The sequence below is a fragment of the Lutra lutra genome, chromosome 1, assembly GCF_902655055.1.
Source record: "Lutra lutra chromosome 1, mLutLut1.2, whole genome shotgun sequence".
Classification (NCBI taxonomy): Eukaryota; Metazoa; Chordata; class Mammalia; order Carnivora; family Mustelidae; genus Lutra; species Lutra lutra.
The window spans coordinates 46219502-46236810 of NC_062278.1; the positions used below are offsets into that span (position 1 = coordinate 46219502).

The window sequence follows — 17309 nt, forward strand, 5'->3', positions numbered from 1 at the left end:
AGAATTCTTCAGATCCTGGGTTGGGTTAACACCAATACAAAGAGTTACTGCAGTACTTGAAGCTTTATTACATCTGCCTGTATTAAAAGCCACTGTGAATTTTGAAAATAATTATAATGTGAATGAAGACAGAAAGTTTGTGGGTGTCCTGGATTAAGGACGGTAACCGTCAGACATTACACTTGACTTTCACATAAGACAGTGCTCATGCCCTCCTCTAATCTCTCAACATGTACGCACCACACAGATGATCACTTTCACTTCGTCACACAAAACTTGAACGTACTTACACACACACACACACACACACACACACACACACATTTGGTAGGCAGCAGGTCAAACTTGGTAACTCAGGAATATGTTTAAGATCTATGTCAAGCAAGTAATGGGGATGTGACAAGAGCTTTGGATACCTTACTTTGCAGTTCTGAATACCAGAAGATGTCCCAGAGTCAGAGGTGCCCTCTACAATGAACTGGGATGATCTTGGGCTACTGGAGGAACAAAGTTTAGGGCAAGAAGGCCAGTATACTCTTGGAAATGGTTTTTCATTGAGAGCTACATGACAATAGGCTTGAAGCAGGACTTTGCACATTTGAGACATGCCAACATGAAAAAAAGAGTAGTGACATCTCTGCAAATTTATCATGGCTTTTAGGATTTGCCTCAGTAAGATTTTTACTGAGTTTACATCCTATGAGAACCCTGAAATGATGTGTTCCCTTTTATCAAGCCCCACTGAAAACACAATGCTACTTGTAGCATGTGACCCCTAGCCATGTCAAATCAATATCTGTAAGTAAAACCATCCTGCCCAGCCTTTGAGATTCTAATTTCCACCTTTTATTGATCCAAATAGCAGTCCTAGAAACAGCCTCCAGTTTTGGCAATGACCTCATGCCCATACTCTCCTATGACTTTCAGATAATACAATCTTGGCGGAGTATTTAAAAAAGCATAACAAATGCTAGGTAAGAAGCATGTTTTAACTTTAATTATTTTCTGTTTTCCCTATTTATCCTATAACCTAGAAAATTCTTCCCCGCTATTTCCTTGCTGCTTGTCTTCTACAACTTAGCTTATTGAATTCAGCATGATAAACAACCACACTTTATTATTATCCCCTTGATTATTGATTGTCTCATATTAATCAATTTAACAAACACATAACCCTCACTATGTGTCAGACAGTGTGCAAATTGCTTTACAGATATAAATTCATGTATTTCTTATAACAATATGAAATACTTATTATTTTTTCTCATATAATAAATAAGGGAACTGGGGCAGAGAAAGAATAAATACCTTGTCCATCATGGTCAAATAGCTCATAAGTGTTGGAGCCAGGTTTCAAACTCAGGCAATCTGGTTCCAGAGTCTCTATTGCTAGCCATTTTGATCTGTTGCTCTTATCACACTGTGCTCTGACAATATGCTCACATCTTTCTCCCTATTAATATTGACATGACCAATCAATATTTATTAAATAAATGAAAGCTCTGACATTCATATCTTTGTTTAGATGACCTCATACTATACTTTGAAACAGTGGGAAAAAAAATCATCCTACGAATTGATTAAAGTTTAACTTATAATTATACTATGAACCTGATATTTGTCTGATAATACTTATAGATCACTCACATATATATTGAGCAACACAGCTGCTTATTTGACTTATATTTTAATCATGTCACTTATTAGAGAATGAACAGAGAAGTTATAACAAATGCTTATGGTAGAAATAAATAACTAGTAACTTACATATTCACAGTATACTTTTACTACCAAATTTTACTACTATTTGCTGATTAAGTCATTTTAAAGAGAATTATTGACTACTTTCCTTGCTTTCACTTCATGTTGAATTTGGTGTGTTCAACCAATTCAACATCTGCTAGTTAATGAGCCTGTTTCCTTTTCTTACAGTATTTCAGAATAAGAGCTATTGATAAGTTGGGGCCATTTTTGTCAATAACATGTACAATTTAATGATTCTCTTTGCAAAAAGGGAATTTAGTATGATGCTACACTTTTTTTTTTTTTTGAATTTTGATTTGTTCTGAAAAACCTGTCAGGAAGTAGAAAAAAAAAAAAAAGAACAGCTCCTGTCATAATAAAATGTTAAAAATTAAAAAGAAATTGTTTCTAAACTACATACTATTTTGTCTACAGAGATTTTCCTAAGCATTCATATTTTTACACAGAGATTTTCTTAAGTAATGATATTTTAACCACAGGCAACTCTTTTTAGTCACTGTCAAAAATGACAACTACCTTTAAGTAGTGCATATTGTCTCAGCATAGGAAAGCATCATATCTAATGGCTTATGACATTAATTATAGTACCATTTTAAAAATAAAATGTCATAAATGACATCACATTGCTTACCTCCACAATATTTCTGGTTGGCAAGCAATTTGATCTCTGCCTAGAAAATTAAAGACTCAGTCACAAGTTCTATTGATTGGTATATATCCCTCTCCCTCTGCCCCCTCCCACTGTGTGTGTATGTGTGCGCGTGCACACATACTCTCTCTCTCAAAAAAAAAAAAAAAAAAAAATATAAGATAATTCATGATTTAAAAAAAAAAAAAAACTAGCACAAATGACCAGGAAGGTTAATATTAGTCAGAATATGCTGTTGTAACAATTAACAGTTCTGGAAATAATCATGCCAGATTCTCACCTCATAATTTGTGCTTAAGCAAAGTACAACTATATAACTGTGATGGTTAATTTTATGTGTCAACTTGGCTAGGTGGTGATGTTCAGTTGTTTGGTCAAACATCAGTCTAGATATTGCTGCAAAGTTATATTTTAAATATAATGAACATTTAAGTCGGTAGACTTTGAATAGAACACATTTCCCTCCATAACAAGGATGGGTGTCATCCAATCAGCTGAGAGACTTAAGAGCAGAGACTGACGTGTACAAACAATCTCTTCAACACTACAACATCAACTCTTCTTTCTTTTTTTTTTTTTAAGATTTTATTTATTTATTTATTTGACACAGAGAGAACGATCACAAGTAGGCAGAGAGGCAGACAAAGAGAGAGGGGGAAGCAGGCTCCTTGCTGAGCAGAAAGCCCAATGCAGGGCTCAATCCGAGGACCCTGAGATCATGACCTGAGCTGAAGTCAGAGGTTTAACCCACTGAGCCACCCAGATGCCCCTATAACCTCAACTCTTTCCTGAATGTCCAACCTACCTGGCTGCCCTTTTCAGACTTGCTAGTCCCAAACTCATGTGAGACAACTTCTTAAAATAAATCTTTCTTCTATTGAGGAGAAAACTGATATGTATCTTATTGGTTCCCTTTTCTGGAGAACCCTGACTAAAATAATTATATATATATATATATATATATATATATATATATATATATATAATATATATTATATATATTATATTATATTATATTATATTATTATATAATAATTATATATATTATATATTATATATATAATAAAATTAAACACTTGGTTAATAGAATTAAACACTTGTCAAAACTTCTTGAGGTAGGTGAAATTTCTATGATTCAAAAAAAAATAGAAATAGAGGTAACTACATAAAAATGTAAGACTACTTTATGTAAAACACTAGCATAAAAATAAAATTATTTGGGGAATATATATCTTCTGGTAGTTTTATCATTTGAACTCAAATACAAAATAAGATAATTTCCAAATAAATACCCTTTTCTTTGTTGCTTTTCCCACCATACACCAAAACCAGAAACTTGGGATTCATCTTCAACTCCTTGTGTTTATTCTTGCTACCAACAACATGTGAATTTCCACCTCTTTATAATTTTATAAATTGCGTTCTTCGAATATGTCCTGTTTTTCTCCCTTGCTAAAGCTACTCATTAGTTCAATTCTCATTTCTATGATTATAATAATAAACTATAAATCCCTTTTCCATTCCTGTCCCTCAAAATTTATCCCTTTCAAAACTGCTAATATGAAAGTCTAGCCTTCAAATAAAATCTTTCAATGAATCTTATCACCTATACAAGAAAGCAGGTTCACCAAACTCTATTACCTTTCTACTTCTGGTCAAATCTGACTGCACTTTTGGTCAAATCTGACTGCTCTTCCATCTCTTGTATTTTACAAACTAGTAACACAGAAGAAATTTAACGTTACTTCAAATACGATTTTGTTATTTCACATATCTATTCTTTTTCCCCAGAATTCCTTTCACCATCTTATCCCTCTGTTAATTTCTTTGCATCTTTCAAAACCCAGCTCAAGCTTGACTTTTATGTCATCTTTATTGATCAACATGGAAAAATAAAATGAACATTCCTTCTATGAACTCTGCTATTATCATATACAAACCTCTGCTCCAGAACTTATTTCACTGTTTTATAATTGTTAGTTTGAATGTGTAACTCACTTACTGCATTATTAATAATTTATAAATAGCAATTATTCATTATTTGAACTCCACAGCTTGGCTTATCATGTGTACCCAGTGAATGATTCTGAACTATGAAACATGTAGTTTGACTACTTCAGACCCATGAATTCAGAAAGAATTTACAGTGAAACAGAAATTGACTTTGTGATTTGTTCCAGAATATGTGAGCTTAAATCAGTATGCAAAATTAGGGTTGCCTGGGTGGCTCAGTACGTTAAATGTCCCACTTGGGGTTTCAGCTCAGGTCATGATCTCATGGTTTGTGAGATCAATTCTGAGTCAGGCTTCACACTCAGCAGGGAGTCTGCTTGGGATTATCTTTCTCCTCCTCTCCACCCCCGCACTTGCATTTGCTTTCTCTCTCTCCCAAATAAATAATCTTTAAAATAATTCAGTATGCAAAATTATATTAGCCACTTACTTTTTAGACATTTTGCTTTCATTATTTTATATGGGCAAAATTAAAAACAAAATTGTAATAACATACAGTCCTTGGGTAGTTGATTTGTAGGTGATTTTTATTTTGTATATAATTTTTGGACGTTCAGTTCAGAAATTATGAAGAAAGGTAGAGGAAATTTTAATTGAATACATAAAATGTATTACAAAAATACTCTTAATATTTCTATCAAAAACACAGTCTGACTATGTTATATAAAAACATAAAAATATTTAAAGATTTATTTTCACCCAGTAGTAACATAATTTATTGGAAGGAATACTGTACAATTTAGTAATATTCTTGTTAACTTGTCCATAAGAAGTTAGGCAAAGCACTATTACTTTTCCAATCTGTATATTTAGTACAGTATTGTACAAGAGACTTTTCAATGATTCAGATGTACTGTCATTAAAATAATTAAATTATTAATTTAAATTATTCAAAATACTTTAATATCTTTAAATACAAAATATTTAGTAGTATTAAGTGTTTACATCTAAATTAGAGTGCAAAACTCTAATGAAGAGTGTTAAACTCTAACATGAAAATTTCTTATTTTACTTAGAAAATCCTTTTGTAATAGAAATCAAATATCTGTTATCTATACACTAAAAATAGGTACTGAAGTAATTTAGGAACTGCTAGTTTGTTGGAAACATATTCAAGTACTTCTTATGTATTTAATTATCTCTTTTTATTTCTTTATTCCCAGAACTACTACACTAATTAGATGATAAGTTTTAGTATAATTTCAATAATACACAGTATAAGTTCTGAGAAAGAGGTAGAATCAGCAAACATATTTTGACAGAAAGAAACCCTTGGGGAAAATGTCTTATAAAATTTATGATGAACAAACAAAATGCTTCTAGTAACCACCTTTGTAATTTAAAAACAATACAACAAAATAAAAAGATGAGCATTTTTAAAAGTCATTGGTTTAACTGTTTACAGTAACCACCATAAGTCACTGCACTATCAAATAATAACTTCACATTGTACTTTTGAAAACCATTATTTATTCCAAAAGACACTAATAAATTTTCAAAGAACAGATTAGTCATGTAATTTTTCTGGTCAGAAGACTTTGGCGACTCTTTCTTTTTGGATAAGCCAAACTTCTTAAAATCACCCTGTGTTCCTCTGAGGACTCTAAAAAAAACTATCCCTCCCTACATTTTCAGTACCATATCAGAAGTGCTCATACTGTAAATGTCAGAAAACTCAACTCCATGTTTATTCAATAAAGAGAATACTTTCTCAGAGTTGTTAGGAGGCGGTGGACGTCATGAAAGTTTATATATCAACTTGGAAAAGATGAACTCTCAGTCTGGAAAAAGCAAGCCACAACTGACACCTAATCTCAAATGTGTTAAAATTTCTAAGAGAACCATTGGAAAGTTTGAGAAAGAGGAAGCTGAGATAAAACAAGCTTCATTAAACATTAAACATCCAAGTCTAGCATAACTTGAAAGCTCAATATGATTTCTTCCTGTGGGAATTTGAGAATAGCATGTACAATTTGATAATCAATGTTGCTCCAAAAATTAATACTCTATTAAGAATATAACCCTGCTTACAATACCTTAGTTCTTATTGCTACTGTCGGTGAATTTGAAGTCCGTATCTTAAAGGAAAGGCAGAGCATTGACATGGCCTTCAAGCTTGAAGTCTTCAACAAGTACTTGTCCTCAACTAATTATTTTTTATGTATTTTCTCCAGGCTAGATTACAGCTTAATTTGCTGTATTCTTTTTGGTCCTACAAAGTGTCCAAGAAGTATTTTAAACATAGAAATCTTTCATAATTATTTATTGTTTCTCTTTGCTATGGTCAAAGTAGTGACAATCTTTCTTTGAGATCCATCTCTACAGACCCATCACCATTACAAAAATCTATGTACCATGGAAAGCTACCCTTGATATTTTTTATGTAAAGTGTCTCCTTCCTCTCTGTTTTCCTCTGGAGACATTTTGATCAACCTGCTGAGCAAAAATGGATGACTCTAAACAAATTTTCAAATATACTTTTGAAACACATTCAATGTAAATTCCCTCTCCTATCTTGTGTGTCTTCCTCAAGTTCTCATAATTGTCTATGGCTGCTCTGATTTCTCTGAAGACTTAGAAATACACAGTTCCATTGTGCTCAATTGTCATTTAGATGATGCTTTCACTAAATTAAATTGATAGTCTGTTTTGGATCAATGGTGTGTGTGTGTGTGTTTCATGCAGGTATCAAGTTACTCCCACACCATTTAGTGAAAAGAGCTTCCTTCCTCTTTTGATTGCATTGACAACTTCCAAGATATTTAAAAATCCAAATGACTAAATTGTATTTGAACTGTTTCATTCGTTTGTCTTTCCTTATGCCAATACCACACTGACATATTGCTGTAGCTTTATTGTAAGTTAAGAATTTGATGGAATATTTCTACAATCTATATTATTTTTCAAGATTAGCTTGGCTAGTCTATGTCCTTTGCATTTTTATATCTCTTTTAAAATAAGTTTATCAATTTCTACAAAAATAAAAGATACTCACTTAAGTTATGAATGGGGATACAGTGGGCCTACAAATCAATTTGGAGAGAATAAACATCTTAATAATATTGAGTTGTATTAAGATTCTTCAGAGAAACTGAAACCCTGAAATCTATATAGGATATATAGAGAGATATATGAAGAGGAGATTTGTTATAGGAGTTGGCTCACCTGATTAAGAAATCTCACAACCTTCTGCCTGTAAGCTGGAACACCAAGAAAGCCAGTGATATAATTCAGTCCAAGACCAAAGACCTGAGCTTAGGGAGGCTCTAGTGTTCATTCCAGAGTCAGAAGTCCTGAGAACCAGTAAATCCAATGTCTGACAGCAGGAAAAGATGAGCTCCCAGCTAAAGAACAGAGAAAATTTGTTCTTCTTTCCCCTTTTTGCTCTATTAATGCTCTCAATGGATTAGATGGTGTCCATCCACAATGGTGAGGACTGATCTCTACTTAGTCTACTGAATCAAATGCTAATTTCTTCCAGAAACACCTTCACTGACACATGAGAATAAACATTTTGCCCAGTATATGCACATCCTTTAGACCAGTAGACATGTAGAATTAACCATTACCAGAGAATTCCAGTGACTCTGGTCTCTCTCCATATATTTTGACTTGAATTTATCTTAGCAGTATTTTGTAGATTAAGTGTTGAGGTCTTGTACATTTTTCATTTAATGTATCCCTGTCTAATGTTTTCTAATTTTATTTTCCAATTCTTTTGGCCATTATATAGAAATACATTTTTTTTTAATACATGGACCTTGGATCCCACAACTTTGCTAAATTTACTTATAAGTTTTAAAATTTATATGAAACCATTTCTCCCCTCATATAAGCAATTGTATTATCTGCAAATATAGATTTACATCTTTCTTTTTAAAGGTTATGTCTTTTATTTCTTTTTCATGCTATATATTACATGGACTAGTACCTCAATAAAATACAGAACAGATGGTGATAATAGACATCTATGTCCTGATTTGGGGAAGGTGGGGAAACATCACTGTTGGGTATGATATTAGCTTTATAATTTTTGTACTTACTTCTATTAGATTAAAGAAGTTTATTCCTATGCATTGGTTGCCTGAAAAGTTTGCTTTTTTTATAAATGGCATTGAATTTTACCACTTTTTTTTTCTGCATCTATGATGTGTGAGTTTTTTCCTCCTTTTTTCTGTCGCCATTTTGACTGATTTTGAACCTTTACCTTGCATCACTGAATTTTGGCTGCTAAACAAACCTTTCATTTCAGGGATAAACTCTAGTTAATTGTGACATATTATTGTTTTTATTTATCTCTGGATGATATTTGCCAAAATTTTGTTGAAGATTTTTACATTTATATTCAGGCAGAATTCTGGTCTATAAATTTCTTATAACATCTTTATTAGATTTTGATAAAATGATTGTACTGGTCACATAAAGCCTTTTGGGAAGTGTTTCATCATTCTTTCTATTCTGAGTTTTCTTTTTGTTATTGTTTTTGTCATTTATATTTGATAGAAATCTGCCGTGACACCATGTGGTCCTAGAGATTTCCTTGTGGCAATCTTTAAATGACAATTTATTTATATAAAATGTATTGAATTAGTCAACCATTCTGTATCTCCTTGTGACTATTTAAACTGTGATGTTTTTTCAAGAGATTTCTTCATTCCTCCTAAATTATCAAATTATTGGCAGAGGGTTGTTCAAAATATCTATTGTGCTTGAATGATCTGTAATTTAGCAATTAGTAATTTGTGTGGGGGTGGATTATCTTAATATTGTTAGGGGAATAGCTTTGTGGTTTTTTTTTTTTTCTTTTTTTAGATACTATAGTAGTTTGGGCTTAGTAAAAATCAATTATTTGTTTATTAATGTCATTTATATCTGTTTATATCTGCAATCCTTTTTCTTTCCTTGAGCATAATGTGCTTTTATTTTTTGTTGACAGGTCTTGCATTGAAGCTTAAATCATTTCTTTTAATACTCTCTTTTCTACTGTAAATACCTAAAGTTAAATTTTATTCTACCCATTATTTTCATTACATTTTATAAATTTCCATTACTACTCAGTTCTAAATATTTTCAATAATCTTAAATGTACATGTTAAAACTATTACTTGTTTTGCTTAACTTGTGTTTTCTCATTATTATGGTAAGAATGATGGTCTTTCATGACTTTTTATATCTAACTGATAGTGGAATATCTATAATGTACTTTTAAAAACATGACTTGATATGGCTCAGAGTGACATTGTTTCTCTTTATTTTCAAAATGTTTTGTATTTTATATGGCTGTTCCTTATTTTCTAAGCCATTATCTACATTATGATTTCAATTTTTTTTATTTCAATGTATATAATTAACTTCTAATTTTCATTATTTAATCACTTCAGTATTTTAGACCCTTTCAGCATTTCTAAGACTCTTATCATTACTTTGAAATGTAGAATCAAAAAAAGTACATACTGCTTTATTTTATTTTTATTATTTTTTAAGCTTTTATTTTAATTCCAGTTAGTTAACATAGTAGTATATTAGTTTCAGATTTATGATATAGTGATTAAGCAACTTCATATATCACCAGTAGTCATCACAAGTGCACTCCTTAATCTCCATCACCTATTCCCCTCATCCTTCTATCTCCCTCCCCTCTGATAACCATCAGTTTGTTTTCTGTAATTAAGAGTTTGTTTCTTGCTTTTTCCCCTTTGCTCATTTATTTTGTTTCTTAAATTCTACATACGAGTGAAATTGTATAGTATTTGTCTTTCTCTGACTTATTTCACTTAGGATGAAACTCCAGCTCTACCCATGTAATTGATAATGGGAAAATTTCATCCTTTTTTATGGATAAATAATATTACATTGTATATATTAAAAGTAATTTTTGTTAATTTTGTATTTATTGACATTTTATCCTTTGTTTGTAGTTGTTTCTGAAGATTTCCTCTGATCTTTCCTTGTCTTTCTCTCTTTCTTGGTTTGCTGGTCTTTTTTAGTGGTATGTTTGGAATTCTTTCTCCTTATTCTCTACATATTTATTGGTGGTTTTAATTTGTAGTTACCATTAAGTTTGTATATAATGTCTTCTGCATGTAGCAGTATATATTAAATTGATGGCCATTTAAGTTTGAACCCATTCTTTATTCCTCATCTCCCCACATTTTAGGTATATGGTGTCATATTTTACATCCTTTTATTGTATGAGTACCTTGACTAAAATTATTTACAGAAATATTCATTTTTACTGCTTTTGTGTTTCCTAACTTCATAGTGTCACTTTTGGTCTTCCTTTTCCACTCAAAGAGTCCCCTTTAATATTTCTCACAGGGCTGGTTTGGTGGTCACGAACTCCTTTAGTTTTTGTTTGTCTGGGAAACTTTTTATCATTCTTCCTCTTCTGAGTGGTAGCCTTGCTGGCTAGAGTATTATTGGCTGCAGATTTTTCCCATTCAGCACTATGAATATACCATGCTACTCCCTTCTGGCTTGGAAAGTTTCTGCTGAAAAATTTACTGATAGCCTCATGGAGTTTCTCCTGTATGTTACTGCCTTCTTCTTCTTCTTCTTCTTCTTCTTCTTCTTCTTCTTCTTCTTCTTCTTCTTCTTCTTCTTCTTCTTTTTCTTGCTGCCTTTAAAATTCTTGCTTTATCACTATATTTTGCTGATTTAATTACAATATGGCTTGGTATGGATCTGCTTTTGTTGATTTATTGGGGGATTATCTTTTCCTCCTGGATCTGGATATCTATTTCCTTCTCCAGATTAAGGAAATTTCAGTTATTATTTCTTCCCCCTTTTGCTCTCTTCTTCATTTGGGACTTTTATAATATTAATGTTATTACATCTGATGGAGTCACTGAGTTCTCTAACTCTGTTCATATTTTCCGTAATTCTTTTTTTTTTTAATCTCTTTTGTTCAGCTTGATTACTTTCCATTACTCTGTCTTCTAGGTCATTAATTAATTCCTCTGCTTCTTCCAGCCTGCTGTTCATTCCATCAAGCATATTTCTTACTTCATTTATTGATCCCTTTATCTCTACTTGTTATTCCTTAGCTCTGTGTTAAGAGTCTCACTAATGCCTTCCACTCTTTTCTCAAGTCCAGTGAGTATCTTTATGATCATTACTTTAAATTCTCTATCAGGTATATTAATTATATCTTTTTCACATAGGGCTCTGGCTGTGGCCTTGTCCTATTCTCTCATTTAGAACAAATTCCTATCTTCTCATTTTGTGTAAGTGTGCCTGTCTTAGGAAAGTCAGCTACATCTTTCATTCTTGAGGGTAATGGTCTTATGAAGAAGAAATCCTGTAGTGCCCTACTGTGTACCATTCCGTGTTTCCCAGGGCCTGGTGCTTTAAGAAGTACTCCAATGTGTGCTGCATGTGCTCTGCTGTTGTGTCCTGGCCACTTTATCCTTTAGGCCAGTCATCTGCAGGGTTCTCTTTACTTCTTGTGGGCAGTGTTTTATCCTTGGCCTGAATGTGATGAGTTTTAACTAGATTTTCTCTGGTCTGCTTATGAAATGAGACCTATTGCCAACACTACCAGAACCAAGGCCCTGCAAAACTCTCAGGTTATGAGACATGGTGTTAGCAGGAGCTTGGGCTAGTCTTATTGTGGAGGGAGCCCACCACCCTGAGACTCAGGCAAGTGCGACTAGGAAGGAAAATTCCACCAGAACATGACAGGGTGGGTTTGGTATAAGCAAGTTTGGTAGGGAATGACAACACTGCACTGGTTTCTGCAGGTGATCCTGTGCTTATGCTGAAGGGTGGGGGAGAGGAAAATGGCACCTGCCAGTTCCTTTGTTTACTTAGGGGTCTCTCTGGGAATGGTGATTCTGGTGAATGGTGAATTGTAGGGAATATAGTGCTTGGTATAAGCAAGTTTGGTAGGGAGTGTCAACACTGCACTGGTTCCTGCAGATATTCCTATGCTTATGCTGAACGGGGAGGGGGGGGCACCTGCCAGTTCTTTTCTTTACATAGGGGTTTCTGTGGTGAATGGTGCCTCTCTGGGACACACTCCAAGATGAGTGTGCCACTGTGTGCCCCAGGCACTATTCAGATTGCTGTTTCCACACTCTATGTCCCCAGACTGTTTGCCTTACTTTTTTTCTAAGCTCCAGTGCCCTCTGGGCTCTATCCCATCCAGGCCTATTAACCTTCAAAACTCCAGGCTTTCAGCCACACTGGTTGTGAGAACTCACAAAATTCAGCCCTTCTTGAAAAAAATGGAACAAGATGGGACCAGGAAGGAAGACAAACCATAAAAGTCTCTTAATCTCAGGAAACAAACTGAGGGTTGCTGGTGGTAAGGAGGTGGTGGTGGAGGGAAGGAGGAATAAGGTGGCTGGGTTATGAACATTGGGGAGGATATGTGCTATGGTGAGTGCTAGGAATTGTGTCAGATTGATGATTCACAGACCTGTACCACTGAAGCAAATATACATTATATGTTAATAAAAAAAAAAAAAAAATTCAACCCCTCTTGTTTTCCAAGCCAATTGCTATGGGGATTCATCTTCCATGTGTGCTCCCTTCCGTACTGCTCTATCTCTTGCACTTCTCAGTGACCATGGCTTCCTCCTGCAACAGTGGCCCTGATCCATTTCCCTCCAAACTGTGTCTCCACATTTCCTACCTTCTTCAGTGTGGTCTCTTCTCTACGTTTAGTTATGTGGATTGTTCTGTCAGTCCTCAGATTGATTTCTGGGGTATTTAGGATGATTTGATAGTTATCTACTTGTATCCATGAGATGAGACAAGCCTAGGGTCTTCCTACTCTACTGCCATCTTCCAACCACCTTCATACTGTTTTTACTTTTTTTAAAACAGGAAAATACTTTATATATAAAGGCTATAATTTTTAAAAATATATTATTAAAAATATATATATATATATATATATATATATATATATGTATATATATATAATTTAAAGTATTTTTATATCCTGAGCTGGACTAAAGACAAACTACATTTTATTAGGTAAAAAGTAATGAGACAATTAAAACTTTTAGACAAAATACATGGGGCGCCTGGGTGGCTCAGTGGGTTAAGCCGCTGCCTTCGGCTCAGGTCATGATCTCAGGGTCCTGGGATCGAGTCCCGCATCGGGCTCTCTGCTCGTCAAGAGGCCTGCTTCCCTCTCTCTCTCTGCTTGCCTCTCTGTCTACTTGTGATCTCTCTCTGTCAAATAAATAAATAAAATCTTTAAAAAAAAAAAAACTTTTAGACAAAATACAAAATGTGACACCACTAGTTCTGTCATGATTTTAGGGGTTGTTTTGATATTTAAACAAGCAGTTAATTATTTGAAAACTTTTGATAACTGTGGGACATCAATCCATTTTCACAAAATTTCAATTTAAAAACTTTCTTTAAAATCAAGAAGAGATTTGTTAAGTCCCTCCCCCTCCAACACACATTCACATCCCTTCTTTTCTTTTTCTCTACCATTGTCATTTTCTTTAAAAACTGGCATTGGTTTATAATAGTCTTAATCACACACTCTCAGGAAATAAAATGTCTAATTTCAGAACAGGAAACACAGAAATATTTAGCAAACAATAAATTTCATTAGAAAACTAAATCTCAGATTAACTAAGAATGTCCCATTCTTAATAATTTCTATTCCCCATTTATTTTGTTTTGTTTTGTGAGTAGTAGTTTTATTTTTAACTTTAGAGATTAGAAAAAATCATTTATGCATGAAATATTTACACATAAATGGATGCATTTTAAACAATAAAGAAGAGTTATACTTGTAATTTTCTTTCCTTTCTCTGTCAAACTTAATAGAAGTTACAAAATAGAAGGCAAATCAAGAAGAAATAGAATATGGCCTCTGAAATATACTAAATTACTAATCTTCTGCTGGCCAATCTATTTGGTATTCTCTAGAGTAGAGTAAAGGTGTGACTCTTTTCCATTAGAGAGACAATGAGTGAAATTATTGTAGAGAGAAACATGTTATCATCCTTCCTCTTTCAAAAACTCAGAGAGGAAAACTCACCCAAAACTTGTCAAAAACCTGTATTCTTGTTCAACTGCATAGTACCTACCGCCTTCAAGTACTTACGTTTGTGGGAGGTATGGAAGAGCATCTGACATAGTCTGTGATTTTGCTGACCCATGGCTGAGAATTAAGGAAAGAGACAAGTGACACTTCTTTGGACCCAAGGAATGGTTCTTTTTTCCTGGGTTTATAAACCTAACATAATTCTGACCTTGAAGGGGCAGCTTATTTACCGCATCATTCTGTATTTTCAGGGGGAAAAAGTATGAATTTAATTATATCCTTGTCAAGAGGTAATTCCATCTCAAAAATTAATTTTCAGTGCTTTGGAGTTATTGCACATTAAAAAATATTGTCACACAAAAAACATGGATGGCCTGTCACAAACATTATGAAACTATTGACCTTATATAGCTTCATCTACACAACTATTGATTTTTTTTCTGCCTTTATTTTGACATTTCATATGATTTCATCTAAGATTCATCACTGTAGAAATGTCAGGTTTAAGGGTGTGCTTTTATGGTTTGGGAAGAGTCATCTTAGAAATGGTTTACTACTTATCTATTAGAAGCAGTAGGCTGGATTCATCAACGTTGAAATGATTTAGCATCAAGTTATCACACTTATTTTTCCAGAGGTTTCCAGATTGCTCTTTTTCCCCTCCTGAGAAGTGATTGGGTTGTCACTTTGGGTATTAGATGTCAATAATTTCGAACAGGGCTTTAAAACATTCTTAATTTAAGGACTTCCTGGTTTGAATGATACAGTTGTTAATACAGTTTCTGTTTGTTGGGAAGGACTCTAATACATTTCCAAATGCTGCATTATTCAGAACATGGTCAGAAATCAATATTTTAATGCAATTTCATCATAAAAATTTTTTGTCATATCCAGATTTTCAAACTAGATTCTTCATGTTGTCTTCCCCCCACCCCAATGGGAGATAAATAAAGTTTTAAAGACCCTGAATGGGGTCTGTGACCAAAATGTCATCTGAAAATATGTCTCCCTTTTGCTTAGCTAGCTTTTTCAAACTGACATTTGCAGCACGTTACAAAATAAACTGAGGACTTCAAATCAACAGAGAATAATTTATGTGTAAATAGACTGACTTTTATTAGTATAAAAATTGGAAGAAGAGTCAACACATTATTTGTGTTACAATAGACTAGTTTTAAACCAGCCAGCAGCATGTGAAAAATCATATTTTCAGGTAGAACCAGCTGCATAATTTGCAAGGCTCAGTGCAAAATGAAAATGTAGTACACTTTATTCAAAATTATTAAGAGTTTCAACAGCAAACATTAAACTAAGTCCAAGACCCTTCTAAGCCTAGGAGCCTGTGTAGCTGCACAGGTTTTATGCCTCTGAAACTAGCTGTTTCCAGTTCCTATCCATGAAAATTTAACTTTTTGATTCCATTTGCTGATGAAGAAGAAATTGGCCTTCTTACACTACAGTTTTCCTTCCTAAAGAAAGAAACCTCAAACTGAGATAATCTATATACAGATTTACTAAAATACCATTAACTTACTAAAATTTTAAAAAATGATAATGTTAAAGTATACAAAATACCATCTTGTTTGACTATATTTTTCTTAAAGTCTCTGGATTAGAGATATGTTTTTAATTTTGTGTAACTGACTAAAGTTAAAAAGCAAAATAAAAATAAAATAAAAGTAAATTCCACTTAATCTCATGCTAACGTTTCCTTTTTATGGAAGATAATTCCAAAAGGTTTAAGTATCTCTCCATCTGTCGTCAGATTTACAGAGAAAAGTACTGTTAATGAAAATGACAGTATACACAAGTTGACCTTTATAAGTTACCCACTATTCTCAAAATGACACTGCTTTCCACTGCAGATAAGAAACTATTATCTGAGTTCCATGTTCTCAACCACTTGTTATAGAAGAGGTAATGATTGATTTAAAAGGAAAGAAAACATTATAGTATGACTATATCTCATTTATTAATGAAATATTTTTCTATCAGCTAGGAAAAAAATGTTACCAGGGAAAATATTATGCATAAAATACATTAGGAAATTTATTCCATATGATTTTTGAATCCTAAGTTTTTACAATGATTTAAAACCAAGTCACTCTACTAAAATCCAATTACATTTTTAATGGCACATGTTTTTTTTTCTCTTTAATTAAAGGAAAAACTAAGATTTTTTTGAGTCGTTAATGTTTTAATTATGGCATTTGATTCAATGAAGAACAATTCTCCTAATGAGAGCTGGCCTACTTAATGACATTGCTCAGTGTATTATTTAACTAATCAGATTTTTCCTTCAATCCCAGCATTTACTACTTTATTTTATATATTCAGAGCAGACAGGCTAGCATGTGTATTAATGTTAATTGGTTATTCAGGTGGATGACAAAGAAAATTAGACCCCTCAGGGTGTCAAATTCCCTTGTAGTTTTTTTAAAAAAAAGCTTTCAAGAACTGCGTGTATAAAATTGAACAAAATACTCAACTCCACATGCCACTTCAGATTTTCTAAGCATTTGATCATGCAGCTGAGAATGTCCTTGGCAAGATATCTCACAAAAAGAGATTAAATAATAAAAATGGGCTTATAAAAAGAAATTCCACAAAAATTCTGAAAGGTAATTTTGAGTATTAAATTATAAGGAAAACATTTTAATAAGCTCATCTTTGTTGAGAAAAGGTCATGTTCATATCAATCAGTTCTCTGATCTGTTTCTAAATCATGGAACTTAAACAAAAACACTATGCCTATGAAACTTGCAAGATATTTAAAATCTTTTAAAACGCTTGAGAAATCTCTCTTCCAAAGCATGTTATTTTATTCTATATTCAAATCCCCATCTAAAAAATATGTTAAGAGGT

At 33.0% G+C, this 17309-nt stretch overlaps 1 protein-coding gene across 1 annotated transcript in view; it reads left to right on the top strand.

Annotated features, from left to right (window-relative positions):
* Positions 1 to 17309, top strand: part of EPHA6 (EPH receptor A6) — an 872902-nt gene that overhangs the window by 465646 nt on the left and 389947 nt on the right.